We start from the raw sequence: 15,250 nt of genomic DNA, 5'->3' as shown, positions 1-15,250 counted from the left end.
GCGTCCAGGGCACTGCTCTGTTGTGATGGATCGTTCTGTCGTTGGAGCAGCCCCGGTGAGCCGTAAGATGTCAAGGCTGAGGCAGCACAAGACAGACATCGTAAATCTCAAGTGGGATTCTAATAGCATCTCCAATAGATGATGTAAAATAGATGTAAAATTTACATCACCAAAAACCACCTGACTACAACAGATGAGGTAAAAACTGTTGACTCTGAACTTAGCTGTCGGAACTGAAATTTACTGTGGAATCTGAATGTTACTGTCGAAACTGAACGCAATGGTAGCAGAGAGGCACTTGACATGTAGTTTAGGGAGAGCCTGCAGTTCATCTTCAACCTGCACCCCCCTAAGCCGCCAGCCACCAACGGCAGAACCGCCGGCCCCAGCGCCGCCTCGCCGCCCCGAAACAACTCCCCACCGCCGGTCCGCCGCCGCCCCAGCCAGCCCTATTGGCCCCTCGCCCCCACCCTGAACCCTAAGATAGATAGTGGGGTACCTCTCCGGCGAGCCCCCATCCCCGCTACGGGTGGTTCTTCCTTAACTCCGGCGAGCCCCCCACCCCCTGAAAATCGACTGACCCAAAAGTCGATTCAGTCAACTGAAGTGTAGCTAAATCGGAGCAGAGCTGTAGCACGAGCAAGGGGGAGAGCAGCAGCAGCAGTGCGAGCGAGCGAGAGCCGGAGCAGCAGCAGCGAAGCGATCGAGCGAGAGCCAGAGAAGCAGCAGCGCCGCGAGCGAGCGAGCGAGAGCCGGAGCAGCAGCAGCAGATCCGGATGGTATGGCCGCCGCCACCGAAGGGGCCTCGCGCTGGGGGAGAGCCGCCGTGGAGATGTCGCCCCCGGCGCCGGCTTCAAGGTAGCCGCTCCATGGGGGTGCGGGATGGAGCACCGTCGGCGCCGAGAGGTCGAGCTAAGGAGAAGGTGCGATGCGATGAGTGTACAACCTCTTTGGTGGCGCCGAGTAGGCCTCGGCTTCGTCCGAGGAGTCGGTGACGATGCTGCGGTTCCGGTGGAGCGGGTTAAGGCGGAGCTGTGGGGATGGAGCAACCGTGATAGATGAGGTGATCGTCGGAGCAGCTCCTTGGGGGTGGAGGACGGGGCGGCTGAACCGGCGGGACGACGAGATGGACAACGGATCCTCATTTGGGGAGGTGGACGAGGGACGTCGAGCTGTTGCGCTGGACGACGTCGTCGGGGAAGAGGCTCCGGCTGGGCAGCGGTGAGGTGGCGGATGGAGGAGGGTGGGGTTTCGCGGCTGGAGCGGAGAGATGGCGGCCTAGGATTTCGAATGGCAAAAATGAGGCGATGGGAGGGGGTGAACCATGACTTAGGGACGCGCTTGTCCAAAATGTAGGGTGTGTTACAAAAGTACCCCCCACCAATTTGAACAAGCAGCCCTTTCGGCTCAGGGTTAGAAGGGGGATTTCGCGTGCCGGGATTTCGCGGCTGGAGGAAGTTTTCGCGCGCGTTGTAATTTCGGGATAGCAAGGCGCGGGTTGTGAAGGCGCCAGTTTTGGGAGCACGATATCTTAATTTTCGGGATATAACAAGGCGCGGGTTGAATTTTATGGACAAGCCTAGCATGTAATATTGTACTTGTACGTACCAAATCAATTCGCACTTCCCTCAACCAAAAAGAAAACAAAAAAAATAAAACTATTCACACCACACAAAGAGAGAGTCTTGCCCCGTTTTACTATAAAAATGCGGTTTAAAGCTACTCATACCAACAATTTAGTGCAATTAAATGCTATTCGGTAGTATGAATCCATGTCATGTCCAATTAAAATTTTTCGCTTGCTATATAATGCATGTAACCTACTCATACCAACATTTTAGTGCATTCCAAATGTCTATACTACCGCTGCAATTCAAACTGATTTGAATTCGTTTCTCTATTTCAATAACAATCTACAATCATGATTGTTGCCAACTTCAACCATCATTCGTGTATTACCTTAATAACACACCACATGATTACTATAGAGATAGATATGAACCATGTGTACTACATGAACTCGAATTCTATTTTTTGAATACACTTGATGTTGATTCCAAATAATAGTACATTTGATGTAATAACTATATATTCATAATCTAAACCATGTTCCATACGTGTACACCGTGTTTATCACACATAGTATAGTGCCCCGCCCCCTACATTATGACAAGTATTTAGACCTGAGCTGCAAAAGCCACACATTAGCCCAAATTATGATCAATGTTCTATATGTTATACGTAGTACTAGCAAGATGCCCATGCGTTCCACAGAACATCAACATGATCAAGGGGAGGCCTAATTTGCAAATATGGAGAGGGGTGTGGGTATCTTTTTTCAAAATTGCCATAGTTTCCTTCCTATCCGTCAGATATAAATCGAACGGCCTATATTGCAGGATGGCACCATCATCAACAACTCCGTTTTTTTAATAAGAGTAGAGATAAAATATATTATATGTAGTATAACATGTTCATAACCACACCATGTGTATCACCGTTATATATATTCACACATGCGTCGATTTAAAACACTATGATAAATTCTTCAAATATCCGCATTCGCTTTTTATAATGAAGTATGATCTCTATTCGTATTTTACACCCACACAATCCTCTTATCTTTGTAGCTAGCTAGCGCTAACTTTCTCTCGTGCATGCAGACGCCCACATCCCTCTCACCCTCTCTCAGCATTCTCTAGCTCCATCGCGCAAATTCGTCTTTTCACTTTAGGTCGTTCACCCACGGTGTGTGTAGGCCCCCTAGCTCCTTTTTACGGCACACATCGATCGATATGCCTCTCTAGCCAGGTGTGCCTAGCACAAAACACAAGCTTCCCCTCTTCTCTTATCACCGTCCATGCCTCACTCCCACCACTCTTTTCATCGATCTCGTACTCACACACTCCTCCCCTCTCGATATAGTATGATTCTCGCACCACCTCCTAGATGCATCCCTCTCTCTCTATCCTTATCCCCGTGCCTCATTTGCTTCTAACACACACATGCATGTATACCGATCGATCTCCCAACATATACCTAGGTCGACTTTAACTATCCCCCCCCCATCGATCGACGTACCTCACAAGTTATGTCTCTCCTTTCTCTGACAAAGGACGATTGATCTTCCTACGTAGTTATGTCTGCTTACCACAACCATATCGCCCCCCTCATCATTCGTGCATGCCTCCTGACCCGTCTCTCACACGCCCGTGCACAGACAGGCAGCCATCCCCTCTCTTATTGATATTGCAGGCGTGCCCTCCGGTTGTCTAGCAAGCCTATCCCAACATTTGTTAGAAGCAACTCCACTACCACCCCCTCCAACACTATAGCTCTGTCTCTCTCCCAACCTTATTCCTCTCCTACACATATGCATGGATGCCGATCGATCTCCCTTAATACATGAGGTAGATCGATCTCCCTTAATACATGAGGTAGGCCTCTCTCCTCCTCCACACATATACCAGCCATTGTACATCTATAGTTAATTAGGCCTCCCTCCCCCCCCACCACACACCGATAGTCGAGCGCTGTAGGTAGGTATCCATGCCATAGAGACAAACTGCACCTGCCCCTCTCACGTTCTAGTAGGCCAGCCACTCTATATCTTTGACATGGGCACACACAAATTCGATGGCACTCTTTATCGATCGCGCGCGCACACACACACATCATCCCTCTCTTCGATTCTATGGACACCTCAAGCCGATGATACCTCCACTCTCTTCTCGTGGATCGCCCCTCTATATATATGATATATCCAGGACTCTATTTCACACACATTGCATATGTTACATTTTTTGATTGACCCCCCCCCCAAAACTCTCACGAACCGACACACTATATCTCTCTACGTTTGTATCTCTCTCACACAACCCCACGTAGGTGGTGTACGTATACAAGAAGAGAATAGGTGCACCGTGCACGTACTCATGCTTCGTGCCCAGCCACACCCGCGCGGGTACACGGTGGAGCTCATTTCTGTACGTAATGGCAGCCCACGTGCTAATTTGAACGCGTGTAGCGGTTGTTTACCTACGGAGGTCGTGTACCACGCATGCACGAAACAAAGTTCGACTTGATGTGTTGGCGCGTTCTTTTTAAATAAAGCTATATCGCTCAATGGCACGTACATAGAATATAAAATGATTTTTATGGAGAAAAAGGTAGTCCGCTCCACTATATACAATGGAGCCCGCCTGCGTGGTTTGTCTCTGTTCAGAGTATCTCACACAAGGCTGCGGTGGCCTCTCTCTCTCACCGTTGGTCACTGATCCGGCCGCATCCCGTCCGCCAGCGGAAAGGGAGGATGTGCATCGTTTCTCCGTTCGACGGCGCCGAGGCAGCACGTCCCGATCTACGGTACACGCCGTTCTCTCTGACCAAGCTCCGGTGTGGTAGGGCCAATGCCACCTGCTTGATGCCACAGTATGGGCAGATTCCGCCCGCCGCCACTCACCTAGTTACATCCCGACGACCTCCAGGTATCCCCCTGGCCTTGCTCCACTGCCCGTCTTCCCACATCGCTGCATGTGGATCTTCCATAGTTCTTTGCCCAAAACGTAGCTCGTCCGGCGTACTTTCCATATTGCAATCTCGTCCTCACACCGTTTTAGACAAACACAACCGTGTTGTTATCTTCCCTTAGGACAAGGAATATGCTTCTTTTTTGTCGTTGCATGTGTCATCAACTGTCATTGGCCAGTAATTGTTTCCTTTCTACCTCTTTTTTGCAAATAGGGCTATCCATTTCACATCGTTGCTATTGCGACCTTTTGGTTAACTGAACATTTTGTGTAGTTCTACCAAAATGTCACAGGGGCAACGTCTCTACATTTCAGCGCGACTGCACAAAGGGAGATTGGTTTTGCTCTATCCTCCTCATCCAACTCCGAGCCTAATCTTCTCCAACTAGTTAGTCCTAAGAGAGACTGCAAAGCTGACCGGCTTCTATTTGTGTGTTTATTGTTTCATCAGCAGTCCTCTATTATCGTAGTCACACTTAATATCTTTGGAACAGGGACGTTTACCTCTATTTTAGTGGAACTGCACAAAATGATCGGAATGTTGCATGCTCCAGACAGCTACTTTTTTCCCAACATGCCTTGTTGATTTAGACAGAGCTGGGGGGACGTTGCTGCCAATGAAAGCATGGATCAATTTTAATTTAACACCTTCTCAACTCTTTGTCTTCAATTGTGATGTTAATATTAGCTCTGATTAGCAAGGAAGTTAGTTTTTTATTGTTTCCGAAAGAGCATCGATGGCAAGACACATGAAACAAAAGCTGAAGGCTCACACCATTGTACAATTTCATGTCGCTGGAAAATTATTTGAGTAGTACGTCAATTATGTAAACAAATGTTGGAAGCTTGATAGCATTGCCAGAAGCCTCTTCGGCATCCGGGTCCATGTGCCATGCACAAAATTATACTCCTTCATTCCTAAATATTTGTCTTTTTACAAATTTCAAATGGGCATATCTTAGAGTGTAGATTCACTCATTTTGCTTCGTATGTGTACTCCCTCCGTTCCTAAATATTTGTCTTTCTAGAGAGTTCAACAAGTGACTACATACGGAGCAAAATGAGTGAATCTACACTCTAAAATATGTCTATATACATCCATATGTAGTAGTCCATTTGAATCTCTAAATAGACAAATATTTGAGTAGTCACTCGTTGAAATCTCTAGAAAGACAAACACTCCGGAGTATATTTAAGAACCGAGGGGGTAGTGCATAGCCGCATGGGAGACTCAGACCGGTCGTTGCGTCGCATTAATAGTGAGTAATGAGTAGTCAAATCATAAGCCCCACCTTTCCCACTGTAAGTTGCTCGGAAGAAGCAACCATCAATACGCTCTTCTTTGAATCCGCTCATACTACTCCATCCGTCACTGTTTATAGAGCGCGGTTCAGAAAAAGAGAAAATCTCTGGGACCAAGGCGACTAGCGATCGGCCTGAAAAATAGCATTGGTAGTTATAGCACGACGTCTATTACTAGAGGAAATAATGCGTACACACATGCATGCAGTGCTTCCACCCCGGGTACACACATGCATGCACTTACTCCACTCCATAGTACTACATTGAGAGAAAATTGCGGTTACCACACCCTAATTAATTGAGCATTAAACCAAACGCGTCTAAAGTCTCTCTAGTGGTGGAAATGCATTGAGAGAAATGCATCATAATGAAGCGCGCCCTGTAAACTGTGATGGAGGGAGGAGTAGTATGAAGGTGCAAAACCAAGTACGCATATGACCAGTCGGTCAACGCACCTCCTCTTGGCATATCACTAACATGTGGGAACGGAGTGTGAGCAAACCGATCTCAATTGACGGCAAAATGGCCAACCCGCCGTTCCCTGAGAGAAACGAGGAGCGAGACTCGCACGGAGGCCAAGATATATTCGAGCATGGTTGATCGATATCATCATTACATGTTGGGCTGCCGTTTTCTGCCCTTCTCCGGAATAAATGTGTACTTTATCAGAGATTAAGAAAAATAAGAGTACAGATGCTCCACCATGCGGTTCTAGTAGTAGTACTTGTACTACTAAACCTTGCGCTTGGCTCTTCGCCTCTTCGTGAAGTCAAACAATGATGGTACTCCGCATGTTCGGTACTACAGTGTGTGCCTCTGGCAATCTGACACCGAATGAACTGATCCATGTCCACCGCCTGGGCGAGGGTACGTTGCATTAGTCAAAAGGCGCAAGCGAGCTTCACCTTGTCCTGCAAGCTTCTCCTCATTCTACGAGTTGACGGGACACACCAACAAGTAGTGCTAGTCCATACTCCCTCCTTTCCGGTAAATATGGCTTAATATTTTTTGCGGGTAAATGAGAGAGCTTTATTCATATATAAGCATTCTTAGGACGATCAGCCAAGACACTGGTCACTAGGAAGCGAGGTACCCTGCAAAATAAGAAGTAGGAAGCGAGGTGTTTCATCAAGCCAGCTCTCGGCCACATTCAAAGTGCAGCAAGCACGGTTCGCACAAAGATGCGCTGCAAGGTTTGCTGACCTGTTTACATGTTGAATAACAAAAAAATAGGAAATATTACCGAGCGCTCCTATTTGTAACAGGATATGAGCCAAAATTAAGCGAGAATTGTGGCGAGTGTTCCATGCAATCAACTTCCATTATCACATGCGAGAACCCTCGAAGAGAACCAAATGTGTTGAAGATTGCTTTATCACATTTTATAAATATAATAAGAGTGCAGACGCTCCTCCATCGGTTCCTAGTACTAGTATAGTACTCCCTCCGTCCGGAAATACTTGTCATCAAAATGAAGAAAAGGGGATGTATCTAGATGTATATTAGTTCTAGATACATCTTTTTTATCCATTTCGATGACAAGTATTTTCGGACGGAGGGAGTAGAACATACCTCTATAGACTATAGTAGTAGTACTAGTACTAGTAAACTTTGCGCTTGGCTGTTCGCCTCTTCGGGAAGTGCAACAATAATAGTACTAGTATAGTGTATGCTTCTGGCAATCTGACACCGAATTAACTGTTGCACGTCCACCGCCTGAGCGAAGGACAGCTTGCATTAGTCAAAAGTTTCTCCTTGTCCTGCGAGCCACCGCGCGCAAGCTTCTCCCGTCCTGCAAGCTTCTCCTCGTTCGGCTAGTACTACTAATGCTAGTCCATACTGCCTCCTCTCCGGTTAATATGGCTTAATTTCATACGAGATAAATACACCGCCTGTCACTGTATATTTGTAAAAATACGGTCCGTGGACTTCATAATACGCTCATTGCACTAAATATATACATTTTCCGGTGTTTATACGGTCACTAGCTCACCCTGGCTGAGTATGTGTGTGCATGCACGTGTAGGTTAAGCACTTGAGCGTGACCGTGTGTGTTCCGTCGTGTGCTCGGACATGCATGCAATAGGGCGTCGCGCGTGTTTTTGCATCCATGTGTATGTGTGACTGTTGCATACACGTAGGGGGAGTACGTGTAGGGGCCACTAAAGGAGCAGTCAAATCACACAGTAAGTTTGTCGGAAGAAGCAACCATCATTTCACTCTTCAATGACACGTGCGCAATATAAAATGGTTGATATGGAGAGAAAAATAAAACCACTATATATACACTACTAGGAGCCTAAGCTACAAGCCTGCTTGCTTGGGTTGCTCTCTTCACAAGCATAGAACGATGGTGGCCACACCGTTGGTCACATATCCAGCCTGATCCCGCAGCTGGGGGAAGGGAACATTGTTCTACGTAGACGCGGTCGACATCAGCGAGGGAGAAAATCCACAGTCGGTGCGTCCCAATCGGGGGTCACCGCGGTATGGGCCGATGCCGCGTCCCAACCGCCCTTCTGGCTACAGCCCGACGTCCCAGGTAGTCCATCTTCCTTTTGGAGCCGGCTTGCTCCACTGCCGCAGCTCCCCACGTAGCTCCATCTCCATGTCGATCTTTCTCTACTTCTACTGGCTTCTACTTGTGATGAGTTTATGTCTCGTGAACTAGTGCCGGTACTATTATTCTAATCACACTTCTTCAATATCTTTGCCATCAGGGATGCTCAGCTCGATTTTAGTGGAACTGCACAAAAGCATCGTATGATCCAAAGGGTGCCAGCCGCCTTTCCTTCGACAGGTTCTACCTGTCCAGGAAATTAAATCCTGCTTAGGGTTTAGGCTTTAAGTCGTAGTGACCCCATCAGTAGTTTTTCTTTCGTACACGCTCTCACAACTTTTGTCTTTAGTTGTGAAGTAAATATTGGCTATGATCTGTGAATCATTGAGATGCATCAGCATGTGTGTTAGTTTTCCTTTGTATTTGATGGAATGTTGTAACGGGGCAACCTTGGAGTAGGAATGAAAATAGAGTGGAAAGTTTCTGTTTTTCCGGAGAAAAAATGGAAACGGAGAGAAACCAACGTTTCGTTTCGTTGGATCGTGCCATCGAGAAAAACCAATGTTTAAATCATGGCTGTCGCGTTCGTGTCTCACCCTCCTCCACTGCTCGACCCCACACGGTCGCTCGGCATGCCACACGATAACTTTCCCGCATGCTTGTTGATGGATCGCGCCATGGAGTACTAGTACTACTGGAAGAGATTGACGAGTTGGGGGAGGACAGCTAGCTGTAGCACGGACTCCCAAGAAATTTTTACATGCATGTTGTGGCCGGCTATTGCGACCTTTGAAGGCGGAGCAGTCGCGTGCACCAGGAAGCGGCGCGGGCGACGCTCTCTCGGCCGGCGCTGCTTCAATGCCGGCGCCAGTGAGAGGTCACCTCCGCTGTGGCCGGGCATGAATGCGGCACTGACCGTTTCGAGCGGGAAGCACGCGCGGGTGATGAAGAGGGTTCGGTTGGTCAGGAGCGGCCGTGGCAGCGGTCCGGACGCCCGCAAACAAGAGATGTTGTACGTTAATATTGCCGCGTATATAATTAACAACGTAAATAATGTGCCAGTTGGACAAATATGATTGGAGATGGAGATGGAAATGGAATTTTACGTAAACACGGATATGCATGTCTATGTCAATGTGTGTGTGTGCGACGACTCTCGCGACCTAGAAGCGGGGGTGTGTTTTTGATCGAGTTTTGTTTCTTGGTACGTTAAAAAATTGTCCGCCAGTTGTCATTTCTTTTTTCCGTGAACGCGCGTATTCTATTTAAAACCACTGCTATGGAGAGATTGTTTTACTCCATTATAGCCTCTTGTTTGATAGAGTTTCTCGCGTCTCGCTCTCTCACCCTCTCCATATCAAAACAAGATGACAATGTCCACACTATCTCTCTCCTCACGGGTGGTCACAGATCCGGCCGAATCTCGTCCGCTGCGGGAGGTGAGGAGGTGCAGCGTTGATGTTGTCGCCATCGGCGATGGAGGAAGCCGATGTGCACCGTCCTCTCGGATTCGGCGCTGGCGCAGACGAAAGTCCTCCGCGCCCTGGTTCGCTGCCTTCGTGTGGGCAGATCCCGCCCGCCCGCCTAAGCGACATCTCGCCCACCTGAGGTATAACTTCTTGTACTGGTCCAGCTCCCCAGGTCGCTGCATGCGGGTTTTCTTCTATGCGACTACTCCCCAGCTCCCCATGTATAGTAGCTAGGGTTCGTCGACTGGTCCAACATCACCGACTATTATAGAGGAAATGCCACTCGAAAAGTTGTCCTAATTTATGCCTCGGTGGAGGTATACATGTTGTTTCGACAAAAAGTACATGGTGGTTGTGCGGTCATTGTCCATATGCTCCTATTGCTGCTGCTAATCTAATACTATCACTGGTTAAATGAAGAAATGCTTTTTTTCTCGGGTATCCTGGTTTAGTTCCCATCAAGAAAATCATGATGCTTCTATTTGTTGGTGTACTTTTCATAATTCTTATTGACAATTGAGATGTCGTTGTTAATCTTGTAAAACAAAGTAACAACACTATATCCCTTTTTTATATTTTTGGAAATAGCGATGCGTATCTCCATACCCGGGCATGTCTTCCTCAATTGTAGTGGAACTGCACAAAATTGGATGGCCATTGTTGTTCCGCCTCACTGTCCTCTACCACGTGGTTCTTCCTTCCTCGAGCTTGACTACTGAGAAGAAACAGACCATAGTGAGGATTTGTCGAACTTCATAGGTGCCTCACCCAAACTTGATGCCAAATGGATGATGCATCACCACGATGACCTATCGATGCTCATGGTTGCGCCTCATGGTTGCGTCGGCTGGTGAAGCTGATCGTTTTTCAATAAAAACAAGTTGTCTTCCATCAGTTCTCTTTGCTTGTTACCCACAAAGATGATATCCTTCGTCAGTTCACCTTGGTTGCGTTGGAGACGCAGTCGTCTTTCACGTTGGTGCAATTTTATCACACAATTGGCTATGAACCAAATATTTCCTCGAAGAAGGATCGACGTTGTTACTAAGAGCATAAGTTTTGTATTGATTTCTAACCCTTCTCACAACTTGTCTCCAGCTCCCCTGTAATTTTATTTGTCCAGCTATTAACTTTGATTAAAAAATGGTGTGGACTAAAAACCCGGATGGACGTAGTAGCCCTCCATTTTTATTTACTCCGCATATTAGATTTGACTAAAGTCAAACTTTGTAAAGTTTGACCAAGTTTAGGCCAAACACAACAAATCATAAATATTAGAGAGGGCAAACTGTACATACTCTCAAACCTTTTCGATAATTGAAATTAAAATTCTTTATTTGTACACACTCTCACACGTTTCTGATAATTTGGCGCATGTGTGGTTGTTCACTTAAGTGAGGGTAGTGTACCACGTGAAGGACAGGAAGTGCGACCAGGATGCGTGGATCGTTAGTTCATCGGAAGTACTCCCTCCGTTCCTAAATATTTGTCTTTCAAGTGGTTTGCAATGGAGTACCACATACGGATGTATATGGACATTTTTATAGTGTAGATTCACTCATTTTGCTCCGTATGTAGTCATTTGTTGAAATCTCTAGAAAGACAAATATTTAGGAACAGAGGGAGTAGTAGTTTTCTTCACTGGTATGTTAAATAAAGAGTTTCGTTTCATACTTACACAATTTAAAATGATTGTTATGGAGAGAATAAGAAAACCACTCCACTATATATTAGTCATATACACGAGTACTATATGGACGCAGCTTCGTTGACTTTAGTGCACCTGCCTTTGGGTTTATGACAGGTGGGCCCAAAATGTGGCTGGCCCACCTGTCATACAGCCAAAAGCAGGTGCAGTTAAGGCACCGGAGCTCAGTCCGTACTACAGTATATATATAAGCTGGAGCCTCAGCGCTTGTTCGCTAGGGTTTGCACTCTCCACACTCTCGCCGCACTACATATATATATACACGCTGGAGGCTCAGCGTTCCTTTGCTAGGGTTTGGTATATTCACTGTCTCTCACCCTCTTCACCAGATCTAAACAAGACTGTGTTGTGGCCTCTGTCTCTCTCACCCCCCTCATAGACAGCTGGCGAAAGAGGCGTCCGGATCCCGTCGCACCGGAAAGGGGAGGAGGTGCATCGTTCACTCTATCGCCTTCGGCGAGGGAGGCAATCCACTGCCGGCTGCACTTTTCTCTTTCACCCAGCGCCCGTGCGGGAGGGCCACCGACCCCTTCTTCCTCGCTGTCGTACGTAGTGTGGGCAGATCCGACCTCCTGCCGCACGCCTTGCCACATCCCGACGACCCTAAGGTATAAATTTCTTTGAAACCGTCATTGGTCTAGCTGCATGCTGATCTTTTTTGATTCTGTAGTCGAATCTAGGTCTTGGTTCAAAGAGGAAAGAAGGGTGCGGTGGGGTGGAGCATGAATCTAGGACGTGGTTCAATGAGGAAAGGAGGGAGGGAAAGTAGTATAGACTAGCTATCCAGCCTCTTTGTTGGTCGAAAAGGGAAAAATGGGGTAACCCAATACACACTTCTGTAAGGAACCGAACTCTTTGTTGAAAAGGGAAAGAAACTAGGGGGTCGGGTATTTTGTGCAGGACTAGATTTTCTGCCCTCACATCGGAAAAAGTTTCAAAGAGAACAAATATGGGACCAACGCAGATATGTTGCTTGGCTACATACTCTACATCACCCATTTATACGTGTGGACGCACATGGTCCTGGCATGTCCCATGTCCCATCCACATGATCGTGCAGTGTGTTTTGAGATGTTGTGCTACTTGTATTGGTACTGTTTTAAATAAATGTTGAATTGAAGCTATTGTATTGCTGTCTTTTCCCATTAAGTAGTGAACAAAAATGGGACCAACCCAGACATTATGCTTGTTGCTTTGTTACAACAAACTCTGCATCACCCCCTTTATAAGTAGATGGAAGCACATGTTGTTGTTGCGCCCACTCTCCCCTGGAACTGTTTATGCTTTTTGCTAATCTAATGTCGCTGGTAAAATTAAGCAATGCCACTCTCAGAATTAACTACTGAATCTTATTTCAAAACTGCAACACTTGTTAGGGATTGGCGGGATTACCATTTTTGTGGCCGCATGTTTCATCCTCCTTTATTGGCCAGTAATTGATTCCTTTTTTGCCTCTGTTAAAACAGGGATATCTATTGAACTTGTTGCTATTGTGACATTTTGCTTCGCTTAATTTTGATGGAACTGCACAAAATGAGACCGGATTTCCATATATGTGTTGAGATCTCTCTGAGGTCTTCCTCACGAGTTGTTTCAAATCTTTGTCTTGAAAGGTCAGTACCGACTTTCTTCAGAATTAACTCCTGAATCTTAGTTCAAAACTGCAACACTTGTTAGGGATCGGCGGGAGTACCATTTCTGTTAGGGATCGGCCGGAGTACATGTTTAAGAAATGTATTGTTCAGATAATGTCTCTGTTATTATATATCAGTTACAGTGTTTTACAAATGGTACTATCCTGCTTTGTAGTTCTTTCTACATGTTTAACCAAGGTATTGTTAAGATAATGTCTCTGTTAAAATGAATCAGTCGCATTGTTTTAGGGATGATACTTTTCTGCTTTGTCGTTCTTTATACATGTTGAAACAAGGTATTGTTAAGATAATGTCTCACTTAATGTGAATGAATCACACTGATTGAGAATTGCTACTCTCCTGCTTTGTTTCCCATTAAGATAAGGTAGATCAGTAGAAGTTTTTCTTCTGGGAGTACAAGTCATCAACCGTTATTTCTCAGTTATTGTTTCCCTTATACCTTTTGTTGCTTACAGGGATATCAAAATTAAAGCTCGGTTTTATTCCGACTTTGATTTTGGTTGAACTGCACAAAAGGAGCCAAATGTGTCCAAGGCAAACTGCCACGTTAGTGGGTCCAGTTGGTCTTACCACTTTGCAGAAAGAAGTAGTCACTGTTTGTGCTACATTACACAAGGAATGATCGAGAAGCTTTACAGAGTATTAGTAGACGCTGGTGACATGACTAGTCTGCAGAGAGCACATAGGAAACTCTACAACACGTGGAGTGCACTGGGCAAAAAGTGGCCAAAAAAGTACAGGAAACCAGGACAGGACTCCAAATCTGTCAATGTCATTGTAAGCAACAATGATGGGGCATCTGGGTATGGTAATCTGTTTACCGTACTTTCAGTTTGTTAGTCCACCGATTGGTGGGTTTACACTGGGGCCAATATTCATGTGTGTGCTACTGTGTCTTTGTTTTCTTGCAGCATATAAATACGATATCCACAGGGATGCTCAGCTTGATTTTAGTGGAACTGCACAAAATGTCCAGATGGTTTGTGTCCTCCATAATACTTCATCATGCACAATACATCGAATTATTCTCTAATCATTCGTCGTCACCTTGAGCCACCGGACTATATGTTTGAATGGTGCTGCCAGCGTCGGCCATTAAGAAGGGTAAGAAGAAAGACAAAAAGAGAGGTGGTTGCTTTACTTGTGGTTCGGAGGAACACTGGGCAAACAAGTGCCCAAACAAGTACCAAGAAGCCAGGACAGGACTCCAAGTCTGTCAATGTCACTCTAAGCAACAATGATGGGGCATCTGGGTATGGTAATCTGTTTACTGTACTTTCAGTTTGTTAGTCCACCGATTGGTGGGTTGACATAGGGGCCAATATTCATGCGTGTGCTGATGTGTCTTTGTTTTCTAGCAGCATATAAATACGAAATCCACAGGGATGCTCAGCTTGATTTTAGTGGAACTGCACAAAATGTTCAGATGGTTCGTGTCCTGCATAATAATACTTCATCATGCACAATACATCGAATGGTTCTCTAATCATTCGTCGTCACCTTGAGCCACCGGACTATCAGATGACAAACTGATGACAAACCCTGCCCGTTCCACAATCATAGGCATTACATATTTTGAATGGGAAAAGCTTGTCAAAGTTGACATTAGTTTAATATATTAGAATTGGAAAACCTTGTCAATTTTTGCTCATCGATGTTAGCCAGAAGACATGCATTTGATATTTTTGTGTGGGACGCCCTTTGCTGTGAGCAACGTCGATCGTTTTTTCCTATTCCTGTCTTCAGTTCGGAAGTAAATATTTACTCTGCTGCTCCCTCTTGAGCACTGCGTTGGTTTTCCCTTGAAGAGGAAAGGGTGATGAAGTAAAGAAGCGTAAGTATTTCCCTCAGTTTTTGAGAACCAAGGTATCAATCCAGTAGGAGGCCACGCACGAGTCCCTCGCACCTACACAAACAAATAAAATCCTCGCAACCAACGCAATAAACGGGTTGTCAATCTCTTCACGGTCACTTACGAAAGTGAGATCTGATAGATATGATAAGATAATATTTTTGGTATTTTTATA

Source organism: Aegilops tauschii, chromosome 4 (assembly GCF_002575655.3).
Source record: "Aegilops tauschii subsp. strangulata cultivar AL8/78 chromosome 4, Aet v6.0, whole genome shotgun sequence".
Taxonomy (NCBI): Eukaryota; Viridiplantae; Streptophyta; class Magnoliopsida; order Poales; family Poaceae; genus Aegilops; species Aegilops tauschii.
The sequence above is the reverse complement of the archived record's forward strand: the minus strand, read 5'-3'. Positions refer to the sequence as shown.